The sequence below is a fragment of the Aedes aegypti genome, chromosome 3 (assembly GCF_002204515.2).
Source record: "Aedes aegypti strain LVP_AGWG chromosome 3, AaegL5.0 Primary Assembly, whole genome shotgun sequence".
Classification (NCBI taxonomy): Eukaryota; Metazoa; Arthropoda; class Insecta; order Diptera; family Culicidae; genus Aedes; species Aedes aegypti.
In genome coordinates this window covers 122,878,920-122,897,270 of record NC_035109.1, presented here as the reverse complement: position 1 = coordinate 122,897,270, position 18,351 = coordinate 122,878,920, and the positions used below count along the sequence as shown (strand labels likewise).

Genomic DNA, 18,351 nt, shown 5'->3' with positions numbered 1-18,351 from the left:
TTCATGGTACTCATCACAAATTTTTATTTTATGTTCAATTTGTTTCAAATATCCCATATCTACTCGTGCTTGCAATCAAATAGTGACGTCACTACTTTTTTGGTCACCAATACGTATGCAAATAATGGTCTGCTTCACATGTACTGTAGCTCATTGCTCATGGATAGCCTTTGCAAAATTACTGCAGTATATTTTTTCGCCACAAGAGGTTCAAGTCTGAACTGATTCGCAGATTCGCAACAGTATGCAGCCATTTTGCGTTGCATACAATTATGCTGGACAACATAAAAATATGTAGTATGTTGCAGTCGTATGTCTTTGCAAGCTTTTCGTGTGGACACCAAGAACTGGACTTTAATGGTCCGGAATTTTTGATGTCCTTTCTAGCACTCCAGTATAATTATCAGGAAGTTTTAGGAAGTTTTAATTGCAAATGAAATGCCGATGTTGAATAAAGAGGGGATACAATCTCAGCCAGTAAACTTCCGTAAATGTATCGCAGATTTCCCGCCATTGCAGTTACCACATGTCACGTGTTGCGTGCGTCAGAAATGTTGTATGCATCATGTTGTCGCCGTCGGCCGTTGCTTGCTTTACGACAAGCGCGCCAAATCACTATAGGATGTGATTCGGACGCCCTCGCGATGATGTCGGAAAAGTGTCGTACACGAATGATGTATTGAAGCGCTTGCTACACGACAGGAAATGGGTGGGTGGAAGGCGTATCAGCAGCACTGCTTCAGCATTTGGCCCGAGCGGTGGAAAATCGTTTATAAAAGGGTATACACGTTGGTGGGTTTTACGATTTGCTGGAAGGACGTCGTTGAAATAACACTTGTTGAATACACCTTACCCTAGAGTGGACAGGACATTTGGTCAGAGTGGGGCCACCGTCGAGGATCGCCTCGAGTCTTGGGTGTTAAGTTTGATTTGATGGCAGAAGAGTGCTTGGAGAGTGTTTGGTGTCGTTGAGCGGACGGCAAGAGTTTTAATTGGTGCCGTCGAAGAGACCGGAAGTGGAATACCGTGTTGAAGATCACGGTGCGCTAGACGGTGTGGATTGAGATTAAATCGGAAGTGGAAGTTGTGTGCGTTTGAAGATTTCAAATTAGCTCTTTTATGTGAACGGCCAGAAGCCTATATACACGAGACAGACGGTTCGAGGAAAAAAGTGTTTTAATTTCACAGGTTGAAAGTGAGAAGAGTTTCCGCTGTCGGAAACAGACGTGTTCTGTGTTTAAGATTCGGTGAAGTGTTCAAGGTGGTCGATTCTGTGCTCTGAAAGTGACAAAACCAGAGTGAAAGGATTTGAATTTTTGTCCGACGGATGAACCCACGGTTGAATCAAATAACTTAATTACTGAAATTCACCGCAATCCAGAAGCTCTAACCGCGCGACACACTCTCTGAGGAACGTGTTTTCCCGCCGGCGACCGGAAGAACGACCAGCGTAAGTTTTAGCTCCCAGCCAGTTGGAATATCTTCTTCGAGGAATTGTCTCAATCAACATAAAATTACGTGAGTACATAGATATACCTACTATATTTTTTTTGCGGTTGCTGAGCATTAATTCTTTTCTCCCATACTACTACGGCGATGGCTGGAAAGTCTATGCATAAAAATTAGCTTCCATACAGGGGGGTTCACTGTGTTATCAGATTTTTTACGCGTTCGGTAGCGGCAATAGTCCAGTGCTAATCAGATAACAGAAGTAATTTGCATGTAAGATGATGCGTTTCCGTACACATAAATAGGGATGTGTACTTAAAATCTCCCAACTGATTTAGTCTATAATTATCCTGTATATTTTTTCTCTTAACGTGAAGATGAATCGAAGCCAAACTTTAAATTTTCAGGAGCACGAATCTGGAGAACCAAATATCCGTTTAAGCTAAAAACTTAAACTTAATTGGTCACTAGCTGGTTATACTACAATTATATTACAATTATACTACAATTATTCGAGTGCGGTTTTTCATAAAATCCACAAAGCAAGTGAAAACGATGTGATACTACAATTTATTTTTTGCTGTGCATGATACTAAGTTATGAATCTCACCTTATTTATTACAACGGCAGAAGGTTTACAGAAGTTTCTAGAAAAAAAAAAAAAAAAAACATATATGTCTACGTGTTATGTCTGAATCTAAAGTCTGGATGAAGATGCAACACTTTATGGAGTATCTTTTTATCCAAACTCTTTACCAGCTGGAAAGCTTTATTTTTTCCGCACCCGTAAAGCCATTTTATTCACCGTGAAAGAGTCGGGGGTTCCAGCTGTTATTGAAGCTTTTACATAGGTGTTTTAGGGTAAAGAACTACTTTTGCGCTTTTTAAAAAGAAGCACTTCAATATGACGCACACAAAACATGCAAAAAACGGTTGAAGTGAATCAAAAGTGCTAAGAACAGGATCCGTCTCCTTGTACATGCAATGAATTTTAGATTATTTATAAAAAATGACTTTAATTAGAGATAATGTATATTCCCGGCAAAATTCTATAAAACAAAATTTCGTTGCTTTGTCGCGATTCCATACTCTTGGTCACATTTTTCACACAAGTGCAAATTTTCTGAACAAATATCCCCTAAAGTGTATATTTAGCGATATTTCATTATTAGGTAATGTAGTTTTTTAATCATTATTATTAAATGTTGAGTGTATATTTCGATTAGGTATTATTATGCATTAATATCTTATTGATAATTAGTTCAATACTAGAGTGACAATTCAATAAACAAGTAGAACCGGGCAAACATCAAGTATGTTTTTGGTAGGAACTAGGCCTAAAAGTTAATAAAACAACATTAGCAAAAATCTAGAATTTACTGCGATTGTCATGTAAATTCTCTAGATTTAACCAGTTTTTTGTGGCTCCCATGGAATGGCGAATTTGCATTATCTGTTGCTATCATCTTAATAAAATAATAGCGTTTTAAAACTTTTTTTTTTTATTAATTAGGCCGGAACAAATTTGAAATTTTACTTTAGTCACCTCCCCCTTAAAATTTTCCAAAATGTCAGAGGGAGAAATAAATAAAACGATTTCTTTTCTGTGTTGGTTTTCATTGTTTTTCGTGTTTTGTGCTAGTTTTAAACCTGTTTGTTAATGCTAATAGGTTTGGTATATTTTTTTGGATGTTTTTCTTTTGAAATAATGGTAATTTTCCATCGCAATAGGCTGTTTTTTTATCACGCCAATCTGTCATGTAACGGCCTACTTTCCTGCACTGAATTAAGTAGTACCGATATAGTCATTACGCAACTTGAAACAGTTACGTATTGACTACCACGCAACGCATTTTCATTACGCAATTGTTTTGTATGGTGTAATGAATCATTACATAACCATTTTCAGACATAATAAAATTATGGAAAGCGATATGGTTTTTAATGTCCCCAAGTGGTTCTCTACGAAATTGCAAAAAATGCTGTGCGCAACACGTTTCAGAACTCGATTTTTACAGCACTCATCGCATTTATCCAACTCGACAAGCCTCGTTGAATGAAAGTACGACTTGTGCTCTTAAAATGTAAATCATTCTGCAAGTTGTTGCGTAAACTTTTACGCCATTTTTACTGTAAAAGTATAGCCTTACAGAATAGAATATTTTAGTGATTTCAATGAATTATTATTTTCATAAACCTTCAAAGAACATCTTGTCAATCAATGCAGCATTCTTAGAATTTATTTAAATACATTTTTTTCTAATGGATTCTTCTTCTTCTGGATGTATAAGTGAAAGAGTAATCATCATCCACAAGCTGCGTATCTAATGTATTACTATATCTTGTCTTCATTATGTTGTATAAATGTTATGAATTTATATTTCGTTAAAGAATAAAATCATATTTATGGGGAAAATAGCTCCATCCTTGGTTTTGTAGCATATTGGAATTGAAAATGGTAAATTTACCTGAGAACACCTGGGAACATTTTATTATTTATTGTTTCCCCCTCGACACATTTTGATGGAAAGTGACAAAGGAAGATTTTAAGATTTGTTCCAGCCGAGTCTATCAAAACATCAGAATTCTGCCAAAAATCTCCCTATAATTATGTAACTTCTATCTTGTACTCAAAAAGAAAATTTACTTTGACATCTCTATCGTTCGCATTACTTTTTTAGCTAAAAAAACATTAACATTTTTTTGTTTTTGTTTTCTTTAATTATATTTTTTTTTGCTAATTTGTTTACATTTCTTCTATTCCGAAAATTGTGTCCAATTAGAACATTGATTACCTGGTTTAAGAGATATCCCGATGTTTTTCGGGGAACCTCAACTCTAACATTTCTATGATCGCCATTTTGAATATATTCAATTCAGGTACATAATAAGGCGTTCTTACTCATATTCAAAAATGATGATCTTTAGGTGAGATCTTAATACAATACCCGTCATAAATACGGACTCACTAAAATAAGTATTGCAACACTCAGTTGATTATTGAATCACCACACAAAAAGTTTAGCATCATCTCAAAATAGGTAAATTTACGTGGCTATAATTCGAGATCCTTATGATTTGCAAAGATCAGTTGATCTTCAGCAAAGTTGTTCAGCAGATCAAGAACATCTGGAAGCAGTGTTGTGAAAAACTCAATTTCTCATAACTCACGCTTGAGATTTTTCATGTGTGAGTTGTCAATCACGCAACTCAGCAGTCAAAAATCATAGATGAGTTTTCTCACCTTTTTAACTCATTGTTTCGTATTTTCCACAGTTTACGCACACATGGCTATAATTTATTGTTAGTCTTGTAAAAATATGGTAATCCTTTCTTACGTAAACAACAACATTCGGGGTTAACGAGTTTTTGACAGGTTTTGCAACTAAATATTTTTTTTACGGTTTGAGTTGCTTGAGTGATTTTGCATCAAAATCTCATGCGTGAGATCTCTAATGAGTTTGCTCTCACGGGAGAACGTATTGATTGAGATTTGAGTGAGAGTCTATCAACACTGTCCTGAAAGCAAACAGTTTGGTTCAGAGGCGCTTCCACGTTCGGAACCATGGGTAGGACAAACATTGTCAAATATTTTGTGCACGATGAAGCTAAGAAAAGTTTTAACCCTATGGAATCTTTGGTTGGAAATAGAAAGTCACTATATTTCAGGGGCCCAAACGCAAAGAAGTGTAAGTGACATTATGGTTGGTTTTTCGTTGAGAATACTAACAAAAATCTACTACTTGTTTTGAATTATGAATCGTGGTTTACGGCTAACCAGCCATTTAATCCAATTGCAAAGTATATGTAATGTTTAGCTTGTCGGTAGTTGTTCAACTTCCACTCAGCTGGTTAGCCGTAAACCACGATTCATAAATAAAAACAAGTATTTATCGAGCAACGGACTCATGTTCCGTAACCGGTCGTTTGAGAACGTCGCAGGTGCTAATATCGGGGGTAGACATAATCGGGGGCTGACAAAATCGGGTCATTACTGTACTCGTTTTACTGTAGTTTCCTTTCACATATTATTCCGAATATGTCTTTAGGGGTTTGATAGTGATTTTGCACGAACTTTCTAAGTAATTCTTTCTAGAATTTCGTTTCATATACCGTTGAGAACTAAACTTGGAAGCCATAGAAATTACTACAGAGGTTCCATCAGGAATCCACCCAAAGATCGTTTCACAAAACTTTTGAAGGAAGTCCCCAGTTCTCCAGATATTTGTCAATTGATTTTCCTTTGTTAAAGTTAACACCCATTCATTCGAATCATCAAAATAACACCGGATACCCATCGCCTGCGATGCGCTGACGCTGCACCACGCGCTGCAATCAACCCGTGTGGAATCTAGGCCGTTGTCAACGCCGATCTGCTGCTTAGGTTGCATTTTATGTTTTCATTTTAATTGAAATAAAATTATTGCTCACTTCTGTTTCGACCGTCAACGAGTCCGCGTTCTTTTTTAAAAACCCGAACAGGCCCCTCAGGTCTTAACTGGCGCCCGAAAACGGGACCCTTTTTTAACCAGTAATCGTATAAGTGTTTAATCACGAAGCTGTCTTCAGCCTCCGGATAGGATCCTCATCGACCGGACCCAGCTCCACTCGCTATCAAATTGGCGACTTGCGTCTTCGAGGAACGGCGAAAAGACACACTGGGAAAAGGAACACCCGCTACCCCGCATCAGTGGCCACAAGAAGTCAAATCGCTGCCACCGACAGGGATATGAACACCCTGCTTCTCTATTTGTAAGTAAATACTAAACATAGAAAGAAATTAGATTAAGATTAACACGACACTGCTTGCCGTTAGTGTCTTAAACCATAATCCCTACTAATTCAGAGTGACTAGGCCGGACCAACCGTAACCGAATCACTGAATATCACAGATTAATCCGAAAAACTAACCCTAAAAACCACTTCAAAAGATAACCGAGAACGAACCGCGAGTGACAGTGAAGTGAAGTGCTAGTGAAATCTTAATTAGAAAAAATGGCAAACCCACCAAATCCAATCCCTCTTTTGCAACCTGCACGTTTAACGGTGCGAAATAATTCTTCAAATCCAAATGCCACCCAGGCAACACAAAGATATGCAATCGATGCTTCTGTTAGCTTTTTAGATAGAGGTAAAATCCCGAGTATTGTGAAGGATTTACCTGAGTTCAATGGTAATGCACGAGATTTATCCACTTGGATTCTCGATGTTGAAGATTGCCTGGAATTGTTTGATGATTTCCGGGACAGTTTCGAATATCATCTCGTGATGAAAACAGTCAGGAGAAAGATAAAAAACGAAGCAAATGACATTTTAATTTCAAACAATACATCCAACAATTGGGATGAAATCAAAGAGGTTCTGCGGTTATATTATGCCGATAAACGGGACCTCATGACACTCGACAACCAATTGAAAACCATGGTTCGAAGGCAAAATGAAACCATCGAAACTTATTACAGTAGAGTGCGAGAAATGATCACCTTGATCAGCTCAGCCATCTCTACAGACGAAACTTGGAAAGGACATGAGGCCGCCTTGATAAAACTGTACAATATGATGGCGCTAGACACATTCATTAGAGGTCTAGGTGAACCGCTATCACTTTTTTGCAAAAATTACAAACCAAAATCCCTTGCTTCAGCCTATCATTATTGTGTTGAGTTCCTAAATTTGAACGCTCGCAATGCACCCTTCAAATCACATCCTCTACCACCTATCCCAGCTCCTCGAGGTAACATTCCGGTACCACCGCCAAAACCTATTCAAAGGCATCCTCAACAAGCACCACCGCCTCCACCTAGAAACAATTATTATCAGCCCCCACCAATAAATTTCAGACAACCACCCCCTTTCCAAACACAAACTCAAAACAAACCCTACATTCAAAATCAAACTCCATTTAGAGCGTATGCTCAAAACTCGCCTAACGTCTTCGCTCCTAACAGAACCTTTTATCAACAGCAACCCAAGCCTGAACCAATGGACGTTGATAGATCGATCCATTCTCGTATGTTAAATTACGGAAATAGACCAAATTTCAAAATGTCTAGACCAATAACCGAATCAATGCAAGCTCATAACCCCCCGACAAAACGAGTTGCTCATCAACTGGAAGATTGTTCAAGAGAGGAATATGACGAAATAAGAGAATACAATTTCAACCCTCCCGCAGAATTATCAAATACTTTAGAACCACAAGAACCAGTTGAGCCTCAAGAAGGTGAATCTGAAAACGAGCCAAATGTGAATTTTTTAGAGAACGATCTGGAATGGGTGAGCAAATGGTTCGATTAAAACCTACCATCTCTCCCCTTCCATACATTAAAATCCCTACTACTAGAGGTGAAATGAAGTTTCTGATTGACTGTGGAGCTAACGTAAATTTAATTTCAAAAAAATGGGCATACCACTCCGGTAAACCCGTATTCAAAATTCCAGATGCACCCGTAAAAGGAGTAACCGGTAAAGGTTTTATTTCCGAAATGATGCATCTTTCATTATTTGAGCCAGTAAGAAAAGAACCTTCAGAATTTTTGGTTTTTGACTTCCATACCTTCTTTGACGGTTTAATAGGAACCGAATTTATATTTGGGGAAAACTACAATCTCATATCTAGTTTATCGACTTTCCAAGTGTTCGGTAACGACACAACCCTTAACATTCCTTTGCAATTTTACTACCCTTCACCGAGCCCACGCAAAATTAACCACGTTAACCAAACTTCCGATATTAGAACTTCACATCTCACCGAAGAAGAAAAAAATGCTTTACTACCAATTTTGAATTCTATCAAACAAGTTTTTCACAATCCGGACAACAAATTATCGTGTACAACTAATGTTGAATGCGATATACGCACAGAAGATGATATCCCTATCTACCAAAAATCTTATCCTTACCCCGTCGCTTATAAAGAAGAAGTTAATGCACAAATTACAAAACTATTAGATGATGGAATCATTCGACCATCCAGATCTCCATGGAACTCACCAGTTTGGATTGTTCCAAAGAAGATGGATGCGTCTGGTAAAAATAAATTCAGACTTGTAATAGACTTTAGAAAACTAAATCAGAAGACAATATCTGACAAATACCCGATGCCGGAAATTTCTAATATACTAGATCAGCTTGGAGGTAACCAATACTTTACTACTTTAGATTTAGCCTCTGGGTTTCATCAAATAAAGATGAATCCTAGAGATGTTGAAAAAACAGCATTTTCCGTTAACCAAGGCAAATACGAATTTGTTCGTATGCCATTTGGTTTAAAAAATGCTCCAGCGATTTTCCAAAGGGCAATGGATGACGTTTTACGTGAACACATTGGCAAAATTTGTTATGTGTACATGGACGATGTCGTTGTATTTGGAAAAACATTGGAAGAAGCTACAAAGAATTTGAAAATAATTTTAAAAACATTACAGGATGCAAATTTGAAAGTGCAACCTGATAAATCTGAATTTTTGAAAAAATCTGTTGAATTTCTCGGATACGTAATTACAAAAGACGGAATAAAACCGAACCCAAAGAAAATAGAATCAATAGAAAAATGGCCTGAACCTAAAACAGTTAAAGAATTAAGAAGTTTTTTGGGATTAATTGGATACTACCGAAGATTTGTAAAAGATTTCGCTAAAATAGCAAAACCTCTTACAAATCTCTTCAGAGGGGAGAGAGACCCTTCATCTAACAAAAAAATTACCTTTGGAGATACAGAGAAGGAAGCTTTTGAACAACTCAAAACCATACTTACTTCCAGCGATATATTAACGTACCCAAGCTTTGATAAAAAATTTCTTATTACGACAGATGCTTCTAATTACGCTATAGGAGCAGTTCTTAGCCAAGGTGAAATAGGGAAAGACAAACCAATTCACTTCGCTTCTCGGACGCTGAACAGAACCGAGGAAAACTTCTCAGCTACAGAAAAAGAAATGCTTGCCATCTACTGGGCTTTGAAAGTTTTCAGGAACTACATTTACGGTCAAAAATTTGTAGTAATAACAGATCACCAACCCCTAACTTTCTCTTTATCTTCAAAGAACACTAACGCTAAATTAAAACGTTGGAAATCGTATTTGGAGGAACACGATTACCAAATCATATATAAACCTGGACGGACAAATGTTGTAGCGGATGCATTGAGTCGAATTCAAATTAATTCTCTCACTCCAACACAACATTCGGCCGAAGACGATGACAGTAACTATATTATATCGACTGAAGCCCCACTTAACGCATTTAGACTTCAAATTATAATTGAGCATACCAAAATTAATCCCGAAACGATAGTTACGACTCCCTTCCCAGGTTATAAAAGAATTTTGATAAAACGGACTCAATTTACGGAACAAGTACTTACTACCATTTTAAAAAACTTTTTTGTACCTAGTAAACTCATTGGCCTACATACATCTGAAACCATCCTCGGACAACTTCAAGAAGTATACAGAAAATATTTTAGCAGAGCAAATTTATTAAAAATCCGATTCACACAAAATCTCCTTATTGATGTAACCGACCCCAATGAACAAGATAAATTAATTGAAAATACTCACGAAAGAGCACATCGAGGCATCAACGAGAACAAGCAACAAATTTTACGCACACATTATTTTCCAAAACTCTCTGCTAAAGTGAAAGATTTCATACGAACCTGTGACACTTGCAATACAACGAAATACGACAGACACCCTTTAAAAATCCATATCCAAGAAACTCCTATCCCTAACCATCCTTACGATATCATTCATATAGATATTTACCAGATTGACAACAATTACTTTTTGTCCAGCCTAGACAAGTTTTCAAAATTTGGAAGAATGATACCTATTAAATCACGCCATGTTGTTCATATTCGTCGAGCATTTGAAGAAACCATAACGTCTAATATCATTCCTTCAGCCGTGACAACGGATAACGAGAAAGCATTTCTGTCGCCGGAAATAAAAGGCATTATGTTAGATCTGAATATTCAAGCATACGTTACCCCCAGCAATAAATCTGAAGTTAATGGACAGGTTGAACGATTTCATTCAACTATCACTGAGTTATACAGAATTCAAAAATCCCTAAACCCATCTTATCCTTGTCGAAGATTGATGGCAATATCCGTGAACAAATATAACGACACAATTCATTCAACCACCGGGAAAACTCCAAAAGAAATTCTTTTCGGTAAATCCAGTAATCCTGTCCCTATTGAAGAAATTGACCATGTAAGAAATAGACGCTACGACGAAGTTATTGTACAATTAAAAGCGAAACAAGAAAAACTTTTGGAAACACATAACAGGAAAAGACAAGAGCCCCCAGATTTAGAAACAGGGCAAGAGATTCTTGTAAAAGACAAAATTTTCAAAAGCAAACATAAACCTCTCTTCAAAAAACATTTTGTCCAAACCAATCAAAGAGTAACGGTAAGAAACGAGAAAAATCAAAATTTGCATAAGTCAAACATAAAGAATATCAACATACGAAATCAAAACTTGTAAGATTCCAGCGAACCAATAATCCTTCCTCTAACACCGCACCATTCTTTTCATTCCAGCATACCCCCTATCCTTGCATCCCTGCAAATCCACAACCTGGATAAAAATCCCATTGCTATAGTAAAATTAAGAAACGGAAGAATATTAGAAGGCTACACAAAATTCATACACACTGTCAATGTGACGTCTATTCAAACTACTGTAACCTACCTTGAAGATATTGTAAATGAAAAAAATTGTTCTAATCCAATACTTACTCATAGAATCGAGACATTAAAAAATAACCTAGCACAAGTAAAACCCTTAAATAGCAAAAGAGTCAGAAGATGGGACGCTTTAGGTAAAGCATGGAAATGGATGGCTGGATCTCCTGATTCAGACGACCTCAAAAATATAAATAGTTCGATAAATCACCTTGTTGACAATAATAACGATCAAGTAGAAATCAACGAAAAATTAGAGAAAACACTTACAAATTTGACTATCTATTTGAATGACATAAGCCTCTTAGATTCTCAAAATTTTAACGAAATATCAAAGGAGTTAGATTCACTGAAAATTATGTTTCATCTAGATCTAATAAATGACGAAATCGAAGCTATTAGAAATGCAATAATATTTTCAAAATTGAATATTTTAAATAACAAATTGTTAAGTCCAACAGAAACCGAAGAGATTACATCCAGATTAGAGACACAAGGAATTCACCAGAACCTGATAGATGAAGCCTTGCAGTTCGCTACCACATCAGTCGTCACCAACGGAGAAGTCATCTTGTACATTGTAGGCATCCCCAACTTCAGCAACACTACATTTCAACAACTTCGAGTCGAAGCTGTGATCAATCAAGCAGAGCGTATTGTGATACCCGGCAAAATCTTCTTTAAAAGCGTGTCAAACCTTTATCTGTTGATAACACCATGTACGGAATTGGCTAATTGGACCATTTGCAAAACATCTGAACTTAAAGACGTGTCCACCGATAGTTGCATTAGCAACGTCATAACAGGTTCTCCAAGCAACTGTTCATACGAAGTCATCTACAATCATATTCCAGTCATCGAAATGGGAACCACAACAGTACTTCTAAATGATGTACACGACACTCTACAAAATACCTGTGGAGCGACGAACAGACAGTTACGAGGCTCATATCTCATCGTATACGAAAACTGTTCTATCACCTTTCAGAACTTTACATTTACAAACGCTGTAACCAGAATCGTAGAACAACCGTTCTTTGCACCATCAACCGACCTAAACATATCCAGGACCCAAACTTATCAAACTGTTGGCATTAACAGAATACACCAACTTCATCTGAAAAACATCAAAAAATTGGAATATCTGCACACAAAGACAGATGTAACATCGTGGTCATTGTGGGGAGGATTTTCATTCACCACAACATTGATCATTCTACTAGGATTCTACATCTTCGTTAAGGCACGTCAACAAACAGCTTCAGTTAACATCATCACACCTCAAGAAAAACCACAAGCCACTCCGCTACATTACATTTATCAACCACCGACACTTGCTGACACATACAGTTCTACCAGTCGTTGATCCAGGAGGCTCAACACTTCAAAGGGGGAGTAGTTAACACCCATTCATTCGAATCATCAAAATAACACCGGATACCCATCGCCTGCGATGCGCTGACGCTGCACCACGCGCTGCAATCAACCCGTGTGGAATCTAGGCCGTTGTCAACGCCGATCTGCTGCTTAGGTTGCATTTTATGTTTTCATTTTAATTGAAATAAAATTATTGCTCACTTCTGTTTCGACCGTCAACGAGTCCGCGTTCTTTTTTAAAAACCCGAACAGGCCCCTCAGGTCTTAACTTTAATAACAAAAAATAACATTCCCGTACTTCAAGAATAAAAAAATCCTTTAATAATTCTTCCAAATTTTTTGATACATTTCTCAAGGCGTCCTCAAAAAATTGTTACAGTTATTCATCCAGGGAAATTTATCAGAGTTTTTAGAGAACATTTTGAAAAAATCCTGAAATCCTTCGATAAAATTTTAAGAGATTTACTCCTGGATTATAGTTGTAATTCTTCCTAGGATTCTCTTAATAAATTGCTAAAATTAGGCCGATATAAATTTGACTTTGACCTTTAAAATTTTCGGGCCCAATTTGGTATTTTGAGGGGGCAGTTGAAAAAATATTTATCAAAATCTGTAGGTTTCCACAAAATTTCTTAACAAATCCGATGAGTTCTGATATTTTATAAATTTTACTGTTATTTTTTCATTATCCCTCCCTCTCAACCGTCCGAATGTCGATGGGTCCAAAAGCCAATAAAATATGTGTGTCGGTCTTACTGAAAAAAACGACATTCAAATTTCGTTATTGGAGAAACTTCTTGAAACTTATTTTTATTTTCTAAAGAAATATTGCTGTGGTAATAATATTTTAAATAAAATGCTGGAGAAAAACCGAGAGAAATTTCTGAAGGAACTTAATATCTAATCCCAGAGCAATTCTTGCAATTTCTAATAGTAATCGTAGATGAATATCTGAAATAATCCTTATGAAAATGCTTGAAATAAATGACAAATCGGTGCAAGAATCATTGTAGAGTTTCTTTAAAAATTGTCGAAACATTTTTTATTTTCAACTGGAGAAAACGGTGAAAGAACTAGTGAAAAAATATGTGTTTTATGAGAAAATTACTGGAGGTCATAGCGTTGGAGTGCTCTGGTTTGCCTATAAATACGTTAAGAGATATTGGTTCCGAATAGTCATAAACCAACGAAATTTCAAACATATGACAGTTAAAGTTAGACCAAACACTAGACATAAACGATAAATTAATTTCCCTTGAAGAAGACACAATTCTCGTGTCGAAACGTTAGGTTAAAATAGTGATAGTTCTCTATGGATGTTCCAGAAGCTTCTCAAGAATTACTTCCAGGAATGTTCACGGCAATTTGTCCCAAAACATATAAAGGATTAGTCGTAGAATTTTTTTCATAAACCACACATTGCTTCATTCAGAAATGCCCTAGAGGATTATTCCATTTGTTTTTCTAACCGTTAAAGAAGTTCTTTGTAACGATTCTTACAGTTAGCTTACCAGGATTTTCACTATTGATATTCTCAATCGATCTTGAAAAGAGTCAGAACTTTTGGGGGTCATGCACAAATCATGTCACTAGGCATTAGAATACAATGAAAAACTTTATTGTGTCATCCATACTCCATAAGAACAAGTATACATACAAATATATTGAAAATGTGCTAAATAATTTCTTCCGAACATTTTTTTTTGTTGAATCATGGGTAGGACAATCCTTCGACTGTTCTACCCAGCTGTTTTTGTGCGTAGTACATGTCCTACCTGTCCTACCCACTTCCCGCGCCACTGGTTTGGTTCGTATTTTGCCGCTAGGTGGCGCTAGTGAGCATGTAAAATTTAGCGTTTTAAGCAAGTTCTATCTTGAGACCCACATGAGATAGAAAGTTCGAGTCCGACAAAGTTGTCCAAAAAGTCAAAGACATTCATTTGAAGACAAACAATTTGGTTCAAAATTTTACCGCTAGGTGGCGCTAGTAAGTATATAAAATTGATCATTATAAGCAAGTTCTACCTTGTGATCCACATGAGATAGAATGTTCGAGTCTTCGGAAAAGTTGTTCAGAAAGTCAAGGACATCCGGAAAGTAAACAATTTGGTTCTAAATTTTGCCGCTAGTGAGCATATAGTTCCAGATTAGATAGAAAGTTCTAGTTTTCGACAAAGTTGTTTCGAAAGTCAAGGAATCCGGAAGCAAACAGTTTAGTTCTGCCGCCAAGTTGCGCTAGTAAGCAAGTAACAATGAGCATTTTAAGCAAGTTCATCTTGTGATTCACATGAATTACAAATCTCCGGCAAAGTCACTGTAATATGAAGTGAATCAGATCTCAAACTTTTGAATATTATGTCATACCTGAATCACTTAATTGTGAGGTGATTCATACATGATTTGCTAAAACCTAAGTGGACTAATCCAGAATCTCTTGAAAATGAAGTGATCAGTCATAAATTATTTGAACATGAAGGGAATCAGACCAGAATCATAAGAAAATGAAGCTAATCGGTACTAAACTGCTTGTGAGACATGAGCCACTGAAAAGTTGAGTTGAACAGAAATGAATAACTTAAACTCGAAATGAATCAGACCTGAATTACTTGAATATAAAGTTATTCAGACTTGTATTACTAACATATACCTAAAGTGAATCAGACTTGAATCTTCTGCATATGAAGTGAATCTAACCTGAATCACTTAAGGAATTTTTTCCAATCGTACAAAGATGGCAGTCAATATGGCACCCGTCAACTCTCTCAGCTTCCTTTCCTCCAAGCGCTTCCTCTCTTCCATACTCACCCAAAGCCATTGAGAGCGTCCAAGAAAAATGTGAAAAATACCAACTAACCTTAGAATGAGTATATTTTGCTACTCACATCAATACAGTGTATATTCTTTGCATCCGGACACATTCTGGATCTCTACTATCAATAATTCCCTAGTTTTGTGAAGAATTAAAATCACTTCGCGAATGCACTTATTCTCTCACAACATTTGTACCCTCTGACAACACAAACTTTTTCCGTTTATACTTGCTCTTCCATACATCGCAGCACGATGAAATCTTGATGGAATACTCTATATATTCCACATTTTCGACTGGAGTTGTTTTTCAACGCGAAAAATTAATAATTCGTCACTTTTGTGCTCGAACAAACTATGCGTAAAAAGCTCTCACGGAATCGAATGTATGAACTTATCCACGGTCTTCTTTTATTGTCGATTTTCTTTTTCTTTTCCGCTGTAAATGCGGGCCATGTTTACATAAAATGAAATGCCGAATTCACCCGTTCCCATGGTCACGTCAAAAACACGGCACCGCTCAAACGTCAACGAGTGAACTTGTGCATTGGTCCATTGTTCAGTAAAGATTTTCTTCCCGCTGGAAGTTGCGGCGCGACGTCATCGTAGATTAGTTCATTTCTCCAGTTTGTTTGTTTTGTGGCTGTCAGTCAGATGTTGCTAGGGTTGTTGCTATGTATTTGAACAACATCCTAAGATGTCGCTACTACATATACTGCCAATATACTTAATTTATCTCACGAATACTACAAAATGCCTTACTGCAGACGCAGTGAACTTTCACCTTAAGGTGAAACAGTTTTGAATCAACTTCTAAGATTGCACTAAAACTTCAAAGGCACAAATCTCGCAAAGAAAGCATCCAACAACCGTGCACTTTTTATTTCGGCTTTGTGCACTAGCAGAAAGCTTAAAATAAGAAGATCAGAAAAGTTTGCCAACTATTTCTCCAGTTTTGTGCCTTTGAAATCGTGAGTAGGGGCACAAGTCGGCCATTGTGCCGGCCATCTTTGGGTTCTGAGATGTTTCACCTTAAACCTAAATCGCTTGAATATGAAGTGAAACAGTCCTGAATCACTTGACATCATTTGAATATTAAGTGAATCAAACCTGAAACAGTTGATTATGGGTAAATCAGATATGAATCACTTGAATATGAAGTGAACATGGAGTGAATTTGGCATGTTTTTTAATATGAAGAGAGTCAAATCTGAATTACTTAAATATGAAGTGAATCTATCCTGAAACACATGAATATAAAAAGTACTAGACACTAATAACTTGGGTATGAAGTAAATCAACATGAACCACTTGAATATAAAGACAATTAATCATAAATCACTTGGATACGAAGAGGTTCTGACTTGAATTTGGATCTAAACGTTAAGCATTGTCTTTAATTAAAGTTTTTCTAAGCTCTAACAAGGGAAGGTCACGATGGTGTTACACGGGGTTTTCAACCGGACTATTTTTGTTAGATTCTACATGTCGAAATATGAAAAACCCCAAAGCCTTTCGGGTGATGGAACAGTGGTGTAGCCAGGAGGGGCTCTGAAAGGGGCAATTTTGTACGTATATTATATTATTAGGCTAATTGGAAATTAGACAAAAATATTTTTTCAATATCTATTGTGATGGTAGAGAACAGAATTGACATTAATTTATGTTGAAAAGGTATTTTCCATGCCATAGGCGCAATCGGGATGGGTTTAGTATTGGTATACTATTCTAATAAAACCAAATTTGTTTTGGTGTCCATATACGGAAAATACGTTTTAAACATACTTTAATGTCAATTCTGTTCTCTACCATCACAATAGATACTAAAAAAATATTTTTGTCAAATTTCCAATTAGCTCAATAGTATAATATACGTACAAAATTGCCCCTTTCAGAGCCCCTCCTGGCTACACCACTGGTCCATCACCCGAAAGGCTTTTGAGTTTTTCATATTTCGACATGTAGAATCTAACAAAAATAGTCCGGTTGAAAACCCCGTGTAACACCATCGTGACCTTCCCTTGTAAGCTCTATTTAAAATATTATAAAAATCCAATTGATGATTAATTTAATTCAATGGTTTATCTATCTATCTATATAAATAAAAATGGAGTGATGTTTGTATGTCACGAAATAACTTGAGAACGGATAAACGGATTGGGTTCAGTTTTTCACAGCTACACTCGACAAGGGATGCGACGTGAACGTGTGAAGAAAAAGTTTGGGATAGTCTCCGGAATAATAGAGAAAACCGGGGAATACTAATATGTAATTTTGTATGGGTGATTACATGACGTTTCACAACAGCCTACTTAATGGCAAGACGAAGTTTGCCGGGACCACTAGTTTGTCAATACACATATAAATAAATGATATATAATATTATATAAATATTTTTAGGCTAAAACCCTTTCATTCCCACAGTTTTGTTCAAACATTGGGTTGACAAAATGACGTTACTAGAAAAAGCGCTTAAAAAAGCTGTTGACAATATGCTACATTATTCATAATCCCTCCAACAATTTTCAACTGAATATCAATAGTTAGTTGAAAATTTATAATCAATATTGTGTCTAGTCGTACACATTTTTTTAATCTTGTCGGTTACCGGTGTATAACCTGTGTTATGATATGAAAGAGGTTAGTCTATTTTTTTTTTAAGAGTTATTGAACTTGTTTGACAATCTGGCAAAGAGTACAGTAGAGCAAAAAAGAAAAGTACACATTTTTAGGGCTGCTAAGAGTACAAGCACTCTAAAAATAGTACGTCTGCTATCCCTAGTGTTGTGGGCAAAGTTATTCAGCTCATATCAAGGGTCAAGGGAATAATTTATTTTGAAATGCATCCGTTATGTAGCTTTTATAACAATTTCTTTCGCAATTCTATGTGAATATCCTGATGAACTATAAGGTTAAAGTCTTCAAATGTTCAAATAAAGGTTGAACTCATGGTAAAATAACGAGAAAATCAAATATTGAAAAATATGAATTCTATACCTTGAAACCTACCTTACTCGATG

At 36.5% G+C, this 18,351-nt stretch overlaps 1 protein-coding gene across 1 annotated transcript in view; it reads left to right on the top strand.

Annotated features, from left to right (window-relative positions):
* Positions 1-706: 706 nt before the first annotated feature.
* The window catches only part of LOC5572570, a 319,211-nt gene continuing 301,566 nt past the window's right edge, over positions 707-18,351 (top strand). Inside the window, exon 1 of the mRNA XM_021848886.1 lies at positions 707-1,518. The gene's annotated coding sequence lies outside the window, so the exon portion shown is untranslated. The remainder of the gene's footprint in view (positions 1,519-18,351) is intronic.